The sequence below is a fragment of the Apodemus sylvaticus genome, chromosome 5 (assembly GCF_947179515.1).
Source record: "Apodemus sylvaticus chromosome 5, mApoSyl1.1, whole genome shotgun sequence".
NCBI classification, from domain to species: Eukaryota; Metazoa; Chordata; class Mammalia; order Rodentia; family Muridae; genus Apodemus; species Apodemus sylvaticus.
The window spans coordinates 112,444,302-112,465,460 of record NC_067476.1 but is presented as its reverse complement, the minus strand read 5'-3'; positions in this window follow the sequence as shown (position 1 = coordinate 112,465,460).

The window sequence follows — 21,159 nt, the reverse complement described above, 5'->3', positions numbered from 1 at the left end:
GAAGTTTATTTTGACACGTTAGGATAGCATTGCCTGCTTGATTCCTGGCCCCCTTTCATTGGAGTGCAGTCCATCTTTTGACTTTAAGGCAGTGCCCAACTTTAAAATGAAGACATGTTTGTCTTAGATAACAGATGGATTTTGCTTCTTGATTCGGTTCAGTCAGCTTGTGTCTTCTGATTGGAGATTTGAAGCCATTGATATTTAAGGTTTTTATTGAAATGTATGTGTTAATTATGGTCATTGCATTGTTGACTTTTGAGGTTGTTTGTGTTCTCAGTGATACTTTGTGCCTTAATAATTATGGTCTCATAGTTCCTTCCTTGGTCTCTCTGCTGTGGTCGTCCATCTCTTTTGACTGAATGAATATTTTCTGAACTTTCTCTAGGTTAGGCTTGTCAGCCATAAATTTTGTAGGCTGTTTATGTAGAAAAATTTTCTTTCTCTTTCAATTATTGCAGATAGTTTTTCTGGGTATATTAGTCTCTGTTGGCCATCACAGGTTTTTAGAACTGAATTCATTCCTCTAGGGTCTGCTCTTCTGACTTTCAAAGTTTCCATTGAGAAATTAGTCATTGTTCTGATGGGTGACTTGTATCTTTCCTCTTATAGATTTCAATACAGTTTCTCTGTTATGGATACTTAGTGTATTAAGTATGATCTGCTATGATCTTTTATGGTCATGTCTGTTTGGTGTTCTGTGTGCTGCTTGTATCTGCATGGGGTTACATGCATTCATTTGGGGAAGTTTTCTCCTGTAATCTCATCAAAGAGATCTAGCCTGAGGCACTGAGGTAGGATCCTTCTTTCTCATCTATGCTTATAATTGGAAGGTTTGATATTTTTCATGTCTCTCATTTCCTGTGTGTTCCTTTCCTGTGATTGAAAAAATTTCCATATTCCTTGCTTATTCAGTCTAGATCCCCTATCCTCAGGTCCTGACAGCCTTTCTTCTGCTTAATTCATAAGCTTTATTTATTCATAAGGCCTTCCTGGAGATTTCAGGTAACTGGTTTTTCAATTCCATCTCTATTTCAGATCAAGTCCTCTCCAGCATTACTATTTCCTAGTTGAGTTCTAGTTTCCAGTCTTAGACCCTCCTTATTTCCATCAGCCTGTGTCTGTGTTTGGGGGGCATCATTCAAGCATTTATTAGCCCTAAACTCCTCCTACTTAATTTTATTGAGGTGTTTCTTTGGGTCTTTTTTAACTTCCTTGAATTCCTTGATGATATTTATGATTGTTCTCTTAAATTCTGTGTCCTGAAGTTCAACTAGGTAATTCTCATTCACATATTCACAGGACTGGTAGTTTTTGGAGAGAAGATACTGGCTTGCTCTTTCATATTGTTGGTATTCTTGAGATGAAATCTGGGCATGTGGGCTTCCTTTGTTAGCTCAGGTTAGACCCTGGAGGAGGACATGGGAAAATCTGGGTATATCTCTTTTCTTTTAATAGCATTATAAGCATATGCTCAATGTGATTCCATTGTAATAAAGGGAAGGGTTCGAGCAGCCCAAAGGGAAGAGGAAATGAAAGTAAGTGCGTGTCTGTTGTCAGTGGTCAGCTTTCTGGGAGGAGGTGGCGCTAACTGCAGACAGGGTGAGGAGGTGTTTGTTTGTACAGTATACACAACACCATTCTGTGGGTGAAAAGAAATAGTCCCTGGGGACTATTCATCCCTCCCAGGGGACAATGAAAGTTCAGCAGAAGGTGAACCATGCCTGTGAGAGTCCCTCAAAGGCATTTGACACTGTCCTGAAGGCGTATGTCCCTTGAGAATGTCTCAGCTCCACAATGTGGCCTAAACAGTGAAACCAAGCCTTTGGAGTAACAGCTCCAACTGGCTTTTTTGGTGTTCTGTTCACTGAGCGCATATGCCAATGCTCTGCCTGTAGCTCATGAAACCTGCTTAGCTTAGTGAGCACCTCCTGGAAGGGGTCTCCTGAGGCATCCGGCTTCACAAACTGAGCAGATACTACATTCTAGCTCCTCTGTCTTACAAGAGGCCATCGGTGGAATACTCAACCCTGCCATGGAAGGCAACGCTATAAATCCTGTTATGGTATATATGGTATATATGGTATATGTGGTATATGTGGTATATGTGGTATATGTGGTATATGTGGTATATGTGGTATATGTGGTATATATGGTATATATGGTATATATATGGGTTCTGTCACTGTAGAGAGAACCCCGCCTAAGCCACCAGATCAGTTTTAGAAGATAATGTGAAGCATTTTCCAAACAGCCCCACTGCCAAAACTAAAAACAACTTGGCACATGCACACTGCCTGCCAACCTTTGAAATCATAGCTACCCACTCCTTCCCTGAAATGAACTAGAGAATAGGCCTCAAAGGGAGGGAAGTGGTAAAACAGTGCTCTAGTCTCAGCCACAGTGGCTACTGGTTAAAAGAAAGTTCTTTCAAAAGATGTGTGTGAAAAGGAAACCTTGGCAGCGGAAGTGACTTGGAAAAGAAGCCAGAAGATCACTGATCAGTGGGTAATGGCCACAGCCAGGAACCCCAAGGAGACGGGAGAGAAGACAGCTAGGTGGGTCTTTAGACAGGCACAAATGAGAGGGCCCCAGAGGTCAGTGGATCCCTGGGGTTCTGGTACTCAGAGAGGGTTTGCAACAAATCTTTCAGTATCTGAAATTGCAGGGGCTTCATTTCACTGTCATCTTAGGGCAGGGTCTTGTTTTCAGGGCTTAGCAGACAGAAAAGTAAATTCTGCATGATTGGAAAAATGACGGTAAATTGGCCCACTTCCTGGGAGTTGATGGCAGCTCGGTGTCTCCTTCTGGAAACAAAAGCTCCTAGGCCAGCAGTTCTCAACCTGAGGGTGGCGACTCCAAGGGGTCGCATATTAGATATACTGTATATCTGATATTTATGTTACCATTCATAACAACAGCATTAAAGTAGCAACGAAATAATTTTGTGGTTGGGGGTCCCCACAACATGAGGGACGGTGTTAAAGGGTCACAGTATTAGGAAGGTTGGGAACCACTGCCCTAGGCAGTCATAGGCACTTAGCCTGTTTCTCAGTCTCGTCTGAACTATTGGCGATTCTATACTGCATCAAGAGATCCAAATGCATTCACAACTGCTGGGTTTGTGCCAGGGACAGAGGGTGTGGGCAGAGTGCTCTCAGAGGCATAGTATCTGAGAGCTGGCCAGGTTGATTCAGGCAGTTTGGCATCATGGGAGTAATGTTTATGCCTCTGACCCTACCATCTCACTTCTTAAGATTCTTGTGCAATGATACTTATGACAAAATTTATTATAAGCATTGTGAAATAGAAATAGCACAAGTTCGCATGGATGGAATTTTAAGTTTAATTATCATGGAGACAACCTGTTTCTCTTTTTCCTCCATCTCTCTCCTTCCCTGGACCTGAAGGTTACCCCCCTCCCCCAGGTATGTATGCACCCAGCTGGAGGTGGCCTCAGGGTCTCTCCCACCACTGCCATTTGTCTCCTGTGTCTGAGTGACTCCAGGAGTCTAATGGTTTCCACCTTTCTCCATAGTGTTCCTCTAGTCCATTTCTATACAGAGTCCATGTTCCCACCCCAGGGAGAAGTGTAACCGCCACCCCTCTGCTTCCCTCTCCAGTATCTTTCCACAGATCTTTTGCCTATCTTACTTTTTTTTTTTTTTTTTTTTTTTGCATTACGTTCTTCATAAGGTGACACAGTCTCAATTGATTCTGTTCTTATCTCTCCCACTGGGACCGAGAGCGAGGATTCAATGGACCATGTGTCCTTGTCTGGTATCCTCGCTTAGAAGCTTCTCACGCTATATGTTTGGCAAAAGAGAGAATAAATGTAAGTTGTTGAAAAAAATGAAGTCTTTCTTATGAGATGTCCCAAATACACCCAGTAAGCAAGAGCTTGCTTACAGGAAGCCCGAAGACCACGTGCTTAGCACAGCTGCCCATTTTTTTGAGAACTCACAATCATTTGGGTTTAGTTCTAACACTGTCATATTGACTGACATAAAATTTGGGCTTCACAATAATTTTTCTCAGGCTGGCATGGTTTTGGGGACCATTCACAAAGTAGTAAATGAGCAGAGAGCTTAAGAAACTTGAATAACTTTAATTATTTAATTATTAGGGAGACGATGTGTTTCTCTTTTCCACTCTGGAGACAGATACAGGCTGTGAGTTCAAGGATAGGTTGGTCTATGTATTAAGTTTCAGTTTTAGTTTGGCTAGGGATACATACATAGAAAGATGAGGCGGTGGGGGGGAGAGAAAGAGAGAGAGAGAGAGAGAGAGAGAGAGAGAGAGAGTCAGAGACTGACAGAGACAGACAGAGACAGAGACAGACAGAGACAAAGACAGAGAGAGATACAGAGACAGAGACAGAGAGATAGGCAGAGACTGAGAGAGATAGGCAGAGACAGAGACAGAAAATTGGACAAGAACAAGGCACACAGCTGGGAAGTAGACCTAGGAAGTCGGAGGCTCGAGCCTCCTGAAAGACTTTACTAAATGATTTTACAGTGGTCATCTCATGAGTGGGAAGGTAGGAGATAGGAGGCTGTGGCGTCAGGGGAAGGTGTCGATGCCAGTTATACCCCCCCCCCCCCCCATTGCACCCAGTGACTAGGACAGACTCTTCCCTTCTCTATCCTCACTTGGGAACCAGAGCTGCTAAGAAGAATTCACTGGATGATGTGTTCAAAGTGCCCAGCTGGGGCCTCCTCGCTGTGAAAGCTAACAGTGCAGAGGCAGACCGTGGGAAGCAGGCCTACAAGCCACACCCCCATACCAGGCCACACAGGGCCCTACAAACTGCTTGGATTAAGGCATGAGTCCCTGTGGAGGCCCAGCTGTCACCAGTGCTGTTGTTCCTGGGTGGCAGAACAGGACACTTGGCATGCCCCCAGGGGAATGAACATGAGCCATTTGTGAAATAGTTGGGATCCCAGCAGCCTCTAGGTGTTAAGGAGATGTGACCTCAGAGAGCCTTTGCAGTGGCCTGGGAAAAATGAGCCCTCTGTACTTGGCCAGAGCTGAGTCTGTCTTGGAAAGGGACATCAAGTGCCTGGGACATGTGATACATGCTGGGCAACAGCTTGTTTCTTGGAGAAATGTCCTGTGAGGCCAGGTTGACTCTGCTCGCTACTTAAGTTCCTTTTTTCTTCCTTCCAGGTTGACACCAACTGTGGTTCACAGTTCTTTTTCTTTTCCTTCCTTCCCTCCCTCCTTTTTTCTCCCCTTCCCTTCATCTCTCCATCACTTCCTCTGTCCCTCCCAACTTCCTCCATTCCTCTCTCCCTTCCTCCCTCCCTTTTCCTTCCTTCTTTCCTTCATTCCTTCCTATTTTCCTTCCTTCCTGATAGAGACTGTTGTTAAGTTGCCCAGGCTGACCTCAAACTCGTAGGCTGAAGCCACCTCCTCCTACCTCAGTCTTTCAAGTGCTGGGACTATGGCCACGCACCATGATGTTATACTGGTTGATGGAACTCTTTCCTCATCATCAAAGTGATGCTGTTGTCTGTTGTGTATGCTGACGTGAAATAGGCATACAACAAACACTTCTCTAACAAACAGGTTTTCCTTTTCTGCTCATTTCGTCCTGTTGGAAAGTTCCTAGAAGGAATGCTGCCCCGAGCAATTTCAGGGAGATAAACCTGGACTTCTCTTCATCTTAACTCATGATCTTCCTGCCTCAGTTTCCCAGGTGCTGGGATTACAGGCCCAGGCCACCATGCCTGCTCTGAAACTTTACTTTAAGTCTTTAAGTGACTCTGGGAAGAGGGATCAGCCTGCCTAGATTTTAATCCAGGCTCTGCCTCTTTCCAGATGTCACCTTGAGAGACTTTTAAAAATCTTTGTTGTGCCTCAGTCTCCTCAACTTGGAAATGGACCCTCATGGCACTTGTCTTGGATACTTTTCTATTGCTGTAATTAGAACAACATGACCAAGGCAACTTCTAAAAGAAAGAATTTCTTTTAGATATTTGGGGTTTACAATCTCAGAGCGTGAGTCCATGACCATCATGGCTGGGAGCATGGCAGCAGATGGGCAGGCGTGGAGCTGGAGCAGTAGCTGGGAACTCACATCTGGTGATCACATGGATTTTTGAAACCTCAAAGCCCACATTCCAGTGTCACACCTACTGCAAGGCCACTCCTCCCAATCCTTCCCAAACAGATTCACCAACTGGGGCCCAAGCATTCAAACATAAGAGCCTACGAGGGGTTTCCTCATTCAAACCACTACAGTACAAACCACTACAGTTGTGTGAGGGATATAAATGGATTGGTGTATACAAAGTGCTGGCCTTGAACTCACAGAGATCCTTCTCACTCTGCCTTCCAGGTGCTGGGATTAAAGGCATGCACTACCACCACCTGTAATAATGCTCTCAGATGACTGCAAAGCATTTCTATGCCCACTCTAGCCTATTTTAGCTCCCAAGTCAGTGACACAGGGACCTTGTATTTTTATTAACAAGCTGCTGGCACTGTGCTGGGCAGGCTCTAAGCTGTTCTAACCTTCTACGGCTGCTGATTTCCTAGCCTCGTGGTCCATTACCTTTCATCCGAGTCTTGCCTGGCTTGCTCTTCTCCAGGTATGTCCTGATGGAGACTCTCAGCAGGACTCTTAGCATGACCTCATGGCTAACCCTCCTGGTCCCTCAACGTAGTCTCCTCTTCTCTCCTGCTTCTCTCCCTGGCTCATTGGGATTCCTTTACTGGGATTGGAAGTTCCGTCCTTTTCTCTTCTCTGCCTAGTTATAGGCTGAATCAGCTCCTTAATAACCAATTAGAGATGATGGAAAACAATTTTACATAACTTTGAAACCAAAAATGCTTGGCCACGCCATTGTCCAGACTGCAAACAAACGTCTGGGCATAGTAAGCCAGTATCTGAATATACAGCGCACAAGACAACTCCCAACAACCTCCCGCTATGTTACTTTTCTAAGCTTAGTTTTATTAAAGCAGATAGTGTACCAATTCTGAGTTAATAGTTTGACCAGCTCTGCTATCCAGACACTCTCACTGAAGCTGCATACCACAGAACATGTCCCCTTTCCCCAAAGCCCCCTCTGCTACTTCCACCCGTTTCGCCTCTCCTGAGCTCTTGACAGATGGGCTGGGCTGCACTGGTTCTTGATTCTAGCATTTCACATAAAAAGGATCCACATCTGAGTCTTGGCTCCTTTGAATCAACATCATTTACTGTGATTTCCTCTCAGTAGTTTACACCTTTTTTATTGTTCTAAGTCGGGTTATAGCCAATTATTTTCTCAGTCTGAGTTTCTTTATTTGTAAAATGAGGTTCATGCCTTCTACCTTTTGAAGGTGGTAAGGCCACTGAGATTTGAACTCCTCACTAAGAACGTGCTGCCTCACATACCTCTTCCTATGTGACAGAGTTTTAAGCCCAGAGGGTCAAAGCCATCCTGGAGTTGAGAGGGGAAGAGAGCTACAAAGTAGATTCACAGCTGCAAACGGATGGCGTTGTTTATCAAGCAGACTGTTATTTTTTAATTCTTTGTCTGGGTATCCTTTCTACCACCTCCCTCTCCTAAGCCTAATTAAAATGCAAGCTGGCACTCCCGAGGAGGAGATAGCTGAACATTTAATTGCCCTGAGCAAAAACTTCCAGCAAAAGGTCATGCTACAATGGCAACCCGGGCTCCTTTGCATTTCTCGCACAACATCAGTGATAATGCATTAGGCTGCGCGCATGTGGGACCCAGTCTGGAGACAGCACCAGTCGGGATACAGGGTTACCATCAAACACTAAACCAGCCTCATTTTGAAGGATGTTTCCTTAGCTTGGATTCATGACACAGTCTGTCACCCCAGGTGACCCTGCCTGAGTGGGCCATCAGGGTCAGAAGGCCTTGGCCAGAGGGGACAGCTCCTTTTACCATAATGTCTTGGCTTGTTGTCCTTGAAGTGGGGCCAGGAAGACACGGCTGCTGAGTGGCAGATACTGGAACTCTCAGAATTGGGTCATTACCAACCGAGTCTCAAGATAGGGAAGAGTGCTTGCACTCTTTTTTTTTTTCTTCAACATATTTAAAAAGGAAAAAGGTAAGATAAATATAAACAAAAGCCTGTTCTTAAATTGATGGCATCTTGGGACCGATGTAAAATCATGTCTGGAATGTCATCACCAATCCCTGGTTAAAGTCAAGGACAACTAGGTGGAGTCCTTGCATTGCTTTGCTTTTAGACAGTGTTGGTATTCTGTCTAAGCTCCACCCACACCTACCTGGCAATAGCCAGGTATGCCCCGCCCCATAGACCTGGCCCACTATAAGAGCGGCTGCTTGCCCCTCCTCTCCCTCTTTGCCCTCTCTTCTCTCTCTTCCATCCCACTCTCACCTCTCTGCCCCTTGGGCTCTCCTCCCCTCCCCCCTCTCCACATGGTCATGGCTGGTTTCCACTCCACTTCTCTACTCTCTACTCTCTCTCTGCCTTTCTCTACCACTAACTCCCATCCTCTACCCTGAATAAACTCTATTCTATACCATGCCTGTGTGTGTGTGTGTGGTCTCTCAGGGGGAAGAAGTGCCTGGACAAGGGCCTGCCTGGGCACCCCCTTCCCCCACACTGCCGTGCCACACTCCCTTAACCTCCACTCCTCTCTTTTTAAGCTCCTTCAGATAGGTTCTCACATATCCCAGGCTGGCCTCAAATCACTTCATAGGTGAGGATAACCTTGAACTTCTGTCTTCTTGCCCCCTCTTTCCCATGTGCCCCTGCACCAGGTTTAGGCAGTGCTGGGACTCAAACCCAGAGCTTTGTGCATGCCAGGCAGGCACCCCAGTAACTGAGCTGTACCCGCAGCCTGTGAAGTTTATTTATAAAGAGTAAACAACGTTTAGAGAGCAGGATCTACAGCTAGAGGCTAATCTCAGGGTTGATTTAGGCACTCCCTGATCCCACCCGAGACAAGGATTTCTCCGTGTTTCTGACCCATTCTCCCCAGCAAGATGATTTCCAGCATCATCCCCCATTGATACTGTGAACACTGGGCCCTTTATCTCCCCGTTTCCCCCACGCTGTTGGTGGCCGCTGATCTATTTTCTGTCTGCGCATTTGAATATCCTCAGTGTCTCATCCAAGGGAATCAAAGAATACTTTTGTGTCTGGCTTCTTACACTTAATGTATCGTCAAGTTTCATTCTTGTTAAAACATGGGCAAGATCATTTCCCTCCTAATCTGAAGAGACTTTTCTCAAAAGAAGACATACAGAAGGTCAAGTCTATAAAGGCACCAGCCACCAGACAACTATAAATGAAAACAATAAGGCATTATTTCGTACCTGTCAGGATGGCTACTATGGAAAAGGCAAAGAGTATGGAAGAGAGTATGGGGAAAACCCTTGAACATTGGTGTCGGGAATGGAAAGTGTGAAAATAGCACGACCTTCCTCAAAAAATTAAAAGACTGGAGATTGCTCAGTGAAATTATCCATGAAGCCAACATGCAGACTTACATGTCCTCAGACAGTGAGAGGACTTACTGTCATACAGGTAACCACAGGGATGACCAAGGAGGACGTCCCAAGTGAAGTAAATCAGACGCAGAAAGAAAATTACTGCAAGATCTCACTTGTGCATGTGATCTGAAAAGGCCAAGCTCATGGAAGTGGATGTCTGGATGGTGGGTCCCAAGGGTAGGGTGAGACGCTTGGGGAACTGCTGGTCAAGAAGTAACTCAAACTGGATAAACCCTAGACATCTATTTATAGTGTAGTGACTGTAGAGAATAAGGATATACTGTATTTTTGACAGTTGCTTAGGGAATAGATTTTTAAGAGTTCTCACCTCTAAAAGAGATGAGTAATACACCCACTAATTAGCTTGATTTAGTCATTCTAAAATATATGCATTTCAAAACATCTTGTTCGCAACATGTACGATTTTCGTTAGCTAAATAAGTTTTTATTTAAAAAAAAAAAAATCCAAAAAAAAAATCCTTCCTTACGGTGAGTAGTATTTGCCACGTTCATTTGTGGATGAACCCTTGGGCTGCCTCCACCTTCCATGGGTGCTGTCCAGTGCCGCTGTGGACATGGCTGGGCAGTTCTTCCATGGTGGACAGGCCCTGCTTCTAGTTCTTCCAGGTATGTACACAGAGGTGGAGCTGGAGGACACAGGAGCTCTGTATTTATTTGTGGAAACCAACCTTCTATTCCTCTACAGCAACTACACCATTGTCTATCAGCAGTGCATGCATTTCCCTTTTCATTACGTCTTTGCCAATGCCCATTCTTTCTTATTTACTTGAAAACGCCAAATGCGACTTGTATGAGATATCTTGAACTTGTATGTACATCTCATGGTACTTTTTCACTTTCCCAGTGCAGGGTTTGAATGAAAATGGTCCCCCTAGGCCCACAGGAAATGGCACTGTTAGGAGGTGTGGCCTTGTTGGAGGAAGTGTGTCATTGGGGGTGGGCTTTGAGGTCTCAGATGCTCAAGCCAGACCTAGTGTCTCACTGCTGCCTGCCAATCTGGATATGTAACTCCCAGCGACCTCTCCAGTAACATGTCTGCCTGCATGCTGTCATGCTTCCTAATGGATAATGGACTAAACCTTTGGACTGTAAGCTGGCCCCAATGAAATGTTTTCCTCTAAGAGTTGCCATGGTCACAGTGTCTCCTCACAGCAATGAAACCCTAAGACACCAGTGAAGCTGAGCACCCCTTCTTGTCATTATTGGTTATTTATGGATTTTCTTCAGGGAATTATCTACTTAAGGCCTTGCTGAAATTTTGCTATTATTTTTCTTTTATTTTTACAATTATAAAAAAATTATATCATTTCTCTCTTCCCTTTCTTCCCTGCAAATCCTCCCGAATATCTCTCCCCATTCTCCTTTAAATTCATGGCCTCCTTTTTTTTATTAAATGAATTGTCCTTAATATAAATATAAAGAATGAATTATCAAGGGCAACTGTGTTTCTTTACCTTATGCTATTTGCAAATAACCACACAGAAGAAATAAGATTAATTCAAAACTGCACCTCAATAACTGAGCAGTTAAATTTTCCCTTTTCCTCCTAAGCTAATCTGGCCACCTTGAAGCCCCGTCCCATGATTCTTGCATATTGTTATTGATCTGGTCCCTTCTTCATGGCTCTGATTTCTCCATTTTCCTCACTGATCTGCCTCTCCCCCTCCCTCTCTCTTTCCTTTGCTGGCAGACACCCCAGCCTCTTCTCTATTTTGCCAGCATTGGGTGATCAGCATTTATTGACAAGGCAGAGAATAAATGCTAAGAACTGTTTACACAAAATCGAGACAGGAGATTCTTGTTCTAAGCATCACAGTGCTGTGCCCAGATTGAAACAAGATACAAGGGCAGAGGAATCAGCATTTGAATAACCCAAGGGTAAACTTTACACAGCGTCTAACACATTATGCCTACAATAAAAGAGTTATTAATGATTCCTTAAGACCTTTAAGACACCCTGTCATTTTTTCATTCTCTTCCCTCTCTAATGAGCCCACTTCTTCTCCATTTCCACCACGAGATCACCACGTTCTGACATTCCTCTTAAGACTTCCCCTGCTTTCTGTGGCATTTACCCCTTCCCCTCTCCCTAAAGAGACCCCTTTCCCACTAACCTGAGCAGATCACTTGTACCCCGCTAGTCCCCTCCATATTGCTTACCCATCTCCTTCTCCAGGAATGACCCTGCCCTCTTACTTTCTTGTTTTCTGCAGTTACTCTAAGATATATACTCACATTTGAGGATTTGGAGATGGAAACCTTCAAGAGAGAACAAGTGATGTTTGTCTCTCTGGATTACCTCATTCAATATGACCCTTTCTAGCTCCATCCATTTATCTGCAAATGTCATAATTTTAGAGTTTTTTAAACAGCTGCCTAGTATTCCATGGTATGTATGTACCACATTTCACTATCAGTACATAGGATGGAAGACATTAAGTTTGTTCCCATTTCTTTGCTATTGTGAAAAGAGCAACAGCAGACATGGCCGGACAAGTGTGTGTGCAATAGGATGTGAAGTACTGTGCGCATACGCCAAGCAGTGCCAGCGCTGTGCTGTACGGCCGATTTGTTTTGAACTCTGTGAGAATTCTGCCTGTTGATTTCCACAGTGGTTGTGCCAGTTCACAATCTCACCAGCAGTGAGTGGAGGTCCCTTCCTCCCACAGGCCTCCAGTAATTGTTGCTAGTGGTTGTGCTGGTCTTCTCCATTCTGACTGGAGTAAGATGGAATCTCAGTCTTTTTGATTTGCATTGCCCTAATTGCTAGGAATGATGGGCTTTGTTTTTTTTTTTTGTTTGTTTTTGTTTTTGTTTTTTTTTTTTAAGATATTCCTTAGCCATTTTGAGAACTCTTGTTCGGATCCCAGTCCCCCCCCCCCCCTTGACTCTTTGTTGCTGCTGTTTGAGTTCTTTATATACTCTGGATATTAATTCTCTACCAGATGTATAGCTGGTGATGATTCTTTCCCGTTCTGTGGGCTTCCTCTTCACCCAGTTGATTTTTTTTTTAAGCTATGAAGAAGCATTTTAGTTTTAGTTTCTATTCAGGAAGTCTGTTCCCACACCTATATTATATATGGTGCTGTCTGTGTTTTCTCCTAGGAGTTTCCATGCTTTAGATTTCAGGTTGAGACCTTCGCCATTTGGCGTTGGTTTTTATGCAAGTTGACAGGTGGGGTTGTGACTTCATTTTTCTGGTTATGCACATCCGGCTTTCCCAGCACCATTTATTGATCATATCGATTTCCACCAGCTCATGTTTTTGGCATCTTTGTCAAATATTAAGTGACTGAAGCACATGTACTTCCATTTGGGTCTTCTTGTTTTTGTCCCATTGGTCGACATGTCTGTCTTTGTAGCAGTGCCATATTGCTTTCTCCCTATGTCTCTTCACTATACCTTAAGGCCTGGAGTGGAAATCCCTTCAGCGCTGTTCTGTATCCTCGGGGTTGTTTTGGCTATCTGTGGTGTGTGGTAGCTCCATATGAATTTTAGGATAGTTTTTTCAAGGGATTTCTCTGCATTTATTGAAATGATCATGTTTCCTGTCTTTAAATTCACTTATATGGCTTACAACATTTATTCACACACACACACACACACACACACACACACACACACACACACACACCCTGAATTTCATGGATAAATTCAACTAGGCTGTGGAGGATAATCTTTTTGATACATGTTTGTGTTCTATTTGCAAGTATTTTATTAATGAATTTTGAATATATTCATCAGGAATGTTGGGCTTTTTTACATTTCAAATGTTATCCCCTTTACTGGATTTCCCTCTGAAAAGATCCTATCCCATACCCCCTCCCCCTGCTCACCAACCCACCCACTCCCACTTCCCTGTCCTGGCATTTTCCTATACTGGGGGCATCGAGCCTTCTCAGGACCAAGGGCCTCTCTTTCCTTTGATGTCTAACAAGGCCATCCTCTGCTACATATGCAGCTGGAGCCATGGGTCCCTCCATGTGTACTCTTTGGTTGGTAGTTTAGTTCCTGGGAGCTTGGGGGGTACTGGTTGGTTCATATTGTTGTTCTTCCTATGAGGCTGCAAGCTCCTTCAGCTCTGTGGGTCCTTTCTTTAGCTCCTCCATTGGAGACCTTGTGCTCAGTCCAATAGTTAGCTGAGCCCACCTACCTCTGTATGTCAGGTACTGGCAGAGCCTCTCAGGAGACAGCTATATCAGGCTCCTGTTAGCAAGCGCTTGTTGACATCCACAATAGTGTCTGAGTTTGGTGACTGTATATGGGATGGAACCCCAGGTGGGGCAATCTCTAGATGGTCTTTCCTTCAATATCTGCTCCACACTTTGTCTCTGTATCTCCTCCCATGGGTATTTTGTTCCCCCGTCTAAGAAGGACCAAAGTATCCATACTTTGGTCTTCCTTTTTCGTGAGTTTCATTTGATCTGTGAATTGTATCTTGGGTAGTCCAAGCTTCTGGGCTAATACCCACTTATCAGTGAGTGCATACCATGTGTGTTCTTTTGTGATTGGGTTAGCTCACTCAGGATGATATTTTCTAGTTGCATCCATTTGCCTAGGAATTTCATGAATTGTTTCTTTTTTTAAAAATATTTTTATTTTCTATATTCTTTGTTTACATTCCAAATGATTTCCCCTTTCCCGGATGAATTCATTGTTTGGCTGAGTAGTACTCCATTGTGTAAATGTACCACATTTTCTGTATCCATTCCTCTGTTGAGAGACATCTGGGTTCTTTCTAGCTTCTGGCTATTATAAATAAGGCTGCTGTGAACATAGTGGAGCATGTGTCCTTATTACATGTTGAAGCATCTTCTGAGTATATGCCCAGGAGTGGTATATCAGGGTCCTCTGGTAATACTATGTCAAATTTTCTGATGTACCGCCAAACTGATTTCCAAAGTAGTTTTACCAGCTTTCAATCCCACCAGCAATGGAGGAGTGTTCCTCTTTCTCCACATCCTTGCCAGCATCTGCTGTCATCTGAGTTTTTGATCTTAGCCATTAAGACTGGTGTGAGGTGGAATCTCAAGGTTGTTTTGATTTGCATTTCCCTGGTGACTAAGGATGTTTAACATTTCTTTAGGTGCTTCTCAGCAATTCGGTATTCCTCAGTTGAGAATTCTTTTTTTAGCTCTGTATCCCATTTTTTAAGTAGGGTTATTTGGGTCTCTGGAGTCTAACTTCTTGAGTTCTTTGTATATATTGGATATTAGCCTTCTATCGGATGTAGGGTTGGTAAAAATCTTTTCCCAATTTGTTGGCTGCTGTTTTGTCCTATTGAAAGTGTCCTTTGCCTTACAGAAGCTTTACAATTTTATGAGGTCCCGTTTGTCAATTCTTGATCTTAGAGTATAAGCTATTGGTGTTCTGTTCAGGAACTGTATGTGTCTTTACCTGGCTTGGGCATTAGAATAGTAGAAGGAGTGTGGGATGTTCCTTGTCTTTCTTCTTTCTAAAAACTAGTTTAGAATGATTGGATGGATATCTCCTTGGGTGTCTGGTAGAATGCTTTTTAAAGAAATTTTTTTTAAATCATTGTTTCAATCTCCTTACTAGTTATGGGTCTGTTCAGGGTGTTGACTTCTTGGTTTAATTTTGGTGGTTTGACTGAATCTAAAAATTATCCATTTCTGTTAAATTATCCAGTTTAATGGAGTACTGGTTTTTAAAATATTCCCTTATAACATTTTGAATTTCTTTGGTGTCTGATGTAATGATGCCTGATCATTTCTGATTCTGTTAATTTGGTTCCTCTCTTTTTTTCATTTGGGTAATTGGGCCAATGGTCTGTCAATCGTGTTCATTTTCTCAAAAAAAAAAAAAAGGGAAAAGAAAATTCCTACATTTGTTGATTCTTTGTGTTGTTTTCTTGTTTCTATTTCACTGTTTTCTGCTCTGGTTTATTATTTCTTACCATCACTGGGCTTGGGTTTGTTTTTCTAACTTTTCTGAGTTGCATCATTAAGCCGTTTACTCGCACTCTTCCTGGTGTTGGTAGTCTTGTTTATGTGTCTGTTTGGTTTTGGTTTTTGAGACAGGGTTTCTCTGTGTAGCTCTGGCTGTCCTGGAACTTGCTCTGTAGACCAGGCTGGCCTTGAACTCACAGAGATCTGTCTGCCTCTGCTTCTTCAGTGCTGGGATTAAAGGTGTGAACCACCCCTCCTTGTTTTCTGTGTTTGTTTGTTTGGCTGTTGGTGTTGTTTTAATGTATAAAATTCCCTCATAGAGCTGCTCTCATTGTGTTTCAGAGGTTTTGTTGTGTTGTGTTTTTACTTTCATTTAGTTCCAGGAAATTTCTTCTTTCTTGATTTCTTCTTTGACTAAGTTCATCATTCAGTCATGAGTTATTTAATCTCCATGAGTTGGTGTATTACTAGGGTTTTTTTCTTTCTTTCTTTCTTTCTTTCTTTCTTTCTTTCTTTCTTTCTTTCTTTCTTTCTTTCTTTCTTTCTTTTGCTGTCAGTTTTGTTGCATTGTGGTCAGATCATATACAAGGAGTGGTATGTATCTTTTTGAGTTTGTAAATATTTGCTTTGTGTTCAGGATGTGGTCTATTTTAGAAAAGCTTCCTTGTATTGGGGAGTAGAATGTGTACTCTTTGGTGTTTGGGTGGAATATTCTATAAACATCTGCTAAATCCATTTGCTGTTGCATAATTCCTATGTTTCTCTAATTACTTTTTGTTCAGGTGACTCGTGTATTAGAGAAAATGGGGTATTGATGTCACCTCTGTCAATGGATTGGTGTTAATCTGCATCTTTAAATCCTGTACCAGATTTTCTAATGAAACTGTGTGCCCTAGAATTGATGCATGTACGTTTAGGCATTCATCATTAACTGTTCCCTTGATTAGAATACAGTGTCCTTCTTTATCCCTTCTTATCTATTTGAAGTTTATTTTGACACATGTTAGGACAGCAATGCCTGCTTGATTCCTGGCCCCCTTTCATTGGAGTGCAGTCCATCTTTTGACTCTAAGGCAGTGTCTAACGTTAAAATGAAGACATGTTTGCCTTAGATAACAGATGCATTTTGTTTCTTGAATTATTCAGTCAGCCTGTGTTTTCTGATTGAAGAATTGAAGCCAATGATGTTTGGTGTTATTATTGAAATGTGTGTAATTATGGTCTTTGTGTCATTGGCTTTTGAGGTTGTTTGAATTCTCAGCGATATTTTGAGCTTTAATAATCATGGCTTCGTACTCCTTCCCATGGTCTCTCTGCTATGTTCATTCATCTTTTCCAACCGAATCAATATTTCCTGTATTTCTGTAGGTCTGGCTTGTTGACTGTAATTTTTGTCGCATTATAGAAAGCTTGCCTCTCTCCTTCAACTTTTGAAGATAATTTTTCTGGACATATTAATCCATGTTGCCCATCAGTTTTTAGAACTTGGAATTCATTGTTCTTGGCTCTTCTGGCTTTCAAAGTTTCCATTGAGAAATTAGTCTTTGTTCTGATAAGCTTTCCTTATATGTTACTTGTGTTTTTCCTCTTATAGCTTTCAATTTTTTTTATATTCCTCACTTTCTTCCTAGATCATTTACTCATCTTTGAGTCCTGATAGTCTATATTTGAGTATTTCTAAGACTTCAAGTTTTCCAATTAAGTCATTGGGTTTCTTCATTGCGCCTTCCTTTCGGCTCAGGTCTTCTTCAAGGTCACTGTCAAATCCTCAGTTGTCATCATTTCCATCTGTCTTACATTTGTGGAGTTTTAATTTTTCCATCACTCATTATTTATATTCACTAAGTTCTTCCTTTTCAATTTCTTTTTTTATTTATCTTTCTATTTTATTTTTAAGTTTTTTATTGTATCAAAAACTTTTTTCAGCCAGGCAGTGGTGGCACACGCCTGTAATCCCAGCACTCTGGGAGGCAGAGGCAGGCGGATTTCTGAGTTCGAGGCCAGCCTGGTCTACAGGGTGAGTTCCAGGACAGCCAGGGCTATACGGAGAAATCCTGTATACCAAACCAAAACAACCCTTTTTTTTCATACAATATATTCTAATCATGGTTTTCTCTTCCTCCAAATCAATGTCAGTGCAATAGTGGGCACAAATATTGTAGGAGTAACCAATCACTCTCTGAGTAGACTCAGATCCCACTCCATGTTATGGAACCTGTGGCTTACACTACTTGGGAACCCAAGAACTTGAGAATGGATAGGCCACAGGCCTACAGGAAACAAATACCATTGTTTTGTTATTCTAAAGCCTAGCAAGAAAACCTTGCTTCTAAGGATATCGGGCCATACCCACAGTGTTTGGTGTTCATAAGGGAAGCTTCAAACACCGCAGTGCTGTGTTTGGTGATCATAAGGGAAGCTTCCTCTTCTGGCAGATGGAAACTAACACAGAGACCTACAGCTGACCAATCTGCACAATGAGAGACTAGGCCACAGTCATTCCTTTCTACCTAATTTCACTGGCCAGTGTTGTTTTGTTTTGTGTGTGTGTGTGTGTGTGTGTTCTTTAAACTTTTTGGTGAAGTTGATGATTGTTCTTTTAAATTCTGTCTCCTGGGATTTAATTCCTCATTGGCAGACATTTCTACAGCACTAGTAGGTTTTGAAGAGAAGATATTGACTTGCTCTTTTGTATTATTGGTATTTTTGCAACAAGATCTGGGCATGTGGTCTTTTTATCCTTAATTCTTCATCTGATATGTACAGAACAGGCTGGGGCTGAAGCGAGGATGTAGGGTGGGCAGAGACATTGGGTCTAGAAGTTGGGAATAGCTTGGGTGGAATGAAGCCAGGTACATGGAGGGGACTGGGTTGGTGTATAGTATGTGCTCCCTGGTATAAGCCTGGACTGTGGGGGTATATTTGGCTAGGTAGAAAGATTAGATATTGTATGGGATGGTCCTAAGGGTCGGGGATTGGGTAGGGCAGGTCTTGGCCAAAGCATAGAGATCATTTGTAGTGTGGGTAGGGTGGTCCTCAAACAAGATTTGGGTGGTTGTGGTAAAGGCATGAATGGGGAGGCCAGGGAGACTCCGCAGCTAGATCCTGGAGAAGGAAGTGGTATGTCTGAATGGGTAGGGTGTTTGTAGGAGATCTGTGGGTTATTATGGGTAGGGAGGTCCTGGTATAAATCTATGTTGGCTTCATTGCAGGCAGGCATGGACTAGGCTAGTCCACTAGGCGTGAGGCCAAAATCTGGCAGGTTGGAGAAGACATAGCGAAAAGAGTCATTGAGGTTTCTTGGGCTAGGCCATGGAGGTAGATGTGTACAGCTTTATTACTGAGTTTTAGGAGTTTTTTTTTTTAATTATATATTTTATTTACTAATCTCTTAGCAGATACAGGACTTATAACTATTTTCCTGTAATAAATAGTTTGACTTTTTATTCTGTCAATAGAGTCCTTTGATGAACAAAAGTGTTTAATAACTTTTTTTGACATAGATCTTCCCATCTAATCCTGGTTGTCCTATAGCTCACCACGCAGACCATGATGGCCTCAGACTCAGAGATGCTTGCCTCTGCCCTCCACTGTTGGGATAAGGCTTATGCCACGATGCCTAGCAAGTTATTGATTTTGATGAAGTCCAAATTATGGCTTTATTCTTTCTGTTGTCTGGAGATTTGGTATTGTATCCAAAAATGTCATTGTTATACTCAGTCATTAAGCCTCCCTCCTATATTTCCTTACATGAACTTTATAGTGTCAGCTCTTACATCTAAAGTTTTTGACCATTTGGATTTTTGTCTATGGTGTTAGCAAAGTGAAAATCTTATTTTATTTATTTATTTATTTATTTATTTGTTTGTTTTTTTTGGATTTGGTTTTTTTTTTTTGAGACAGGGTTTCTCTGCATAGCCCTCGCTGTCCTGGAACTCACTCTGCAGACCAGGCTGGCTTCGAACTCAGAAATCTGCCTGCCTCTGCCTCCCAGAGTGCTGGGATTACAGGCGTGCACCACCACTGCCCGGCTGAAAATCTTATTTTATTAATTTCTTTTTTAAACCTATTATTTATTTTGTGTGTATGAATGTCTTGTGTGTGTGTGTGTGTGTGTGTGTGTATGTGCACTAAATTCATGCTTAGTTCCCATGGAGGTAGGAAGAGGGAATTAAATCCCCTAGAACTGAAGCTACTGATGGCTGGAAATTGAACCTGTGTCCCATGCAAGACCAAGTGTCCTTAACTGTTAGGTTGTCTACTCAGTCCCAGCAATGTTTTTTATTTAGTATCATGTTTAACGTTATCAACTCAAATATTTATTTTTATGCCATTTAAAATGTTTCCTGAGTTTATTTGAATATGGTTGTATTCTTTCATCCTGTTTTCTATGTATAGCCCCAGATTCCCGAGAAGAGGCACCCCGGACTTAGACAAGTATCACTGGCTCCTTGCCAGTTGGGAAGATGTATCCAGGACCATGACAAATGACAGAGAAACTCAATAGGAAAGTCAGGGGGACCAGTGCTTGAATCTAATTCCTAACCCGGCAGTTAGGGATCTTAATGTACCTAAGATACCAAGCAGGCTTCAAACTATGTCCTTTCTATTCCTTCTTGGTTTTTCCTCTCTTAAATACATATGTACATACATACATACATGCATGCATACTACATACTACATACATACATGCATCCACTTATCCAACCATTCTTTCATATAACAATCTATGTACCCATCATTAACTCATCCATCTGCTCATCCTCCATCCTCCCATTCTCTTATCCATCCTCCCACCTGTCAAACAAACACATGCTGGATGCTCTGTAGGGGCTGGTCATGGGAATTATGTTAACGAACATATTCCAACACTCCACTTACTATTAGGCAGCATCCAGGACACCATAGAAGAGAGATTTTAATTAACCAACAAAAGGTCCATGTGTAACTACAAACTGTGATATAGGTTCCAAAGAACTGTGAGACAGCTGTAGCTGTACAACAAACGAACTAGGCCCAGTCTCCAGATTGGAGGGCAAGTAGAAAGTGAGTGCTCTGGGCAGAGCTTCGAAGTACAAAGACCCTGGGACCCATTTTTGAATCTGTCAGGAGACTGATGGGTTGCAGGGGTGATGGAGACTAATGTGGAAGGGAGTGCAGCTCCGATAGTGGTCAGGCCCCGCAGGGAAGGCTGGCCTCTGCCTGGATCTGGTGCCCCGTACCACCTGACTCATCCTTACTCAATAGTTAGACCTCTGCTTGGGGGTTTCCTATCTGGGAAGCTGCTTTACCTCATGCAGGCTTAGCAAAGCCTGTGTATTTCCATCTGATAAGAAGAAAGTATCCCAAACTTAGAAGTAAGGCAGAAGGAGGGAGTGTTTCTTTTTATTGCCACAGTGGAGCAGTTTAATTTTTTTTTGTTGATTTTTTTTTTTTCAAGACAGGATTTCTCTGTGTAGCCCTGGCTATCCTGGAACTCACTCTGTAAACCAGGCTGGCCTGGAACTCAGAAATCCACCTACCTCTGCCTCCCAAGTGCTGGGATTACAGGTGTGTGCCACCACTGCCCGGCAGTGGAACAGTTTAAAAGCATCACTAAAGGATTACTTGGTCCTGACAAGAAAGACACCTTAGCTTGTTTATGCTATTTGATTAGGGCCCAGATTTCATAAAGCTATGATATATGTCCATTTTGTAAATTTTGTCTCTCTAGGTCTGGTTTATCACCTTGGGGAATGTTA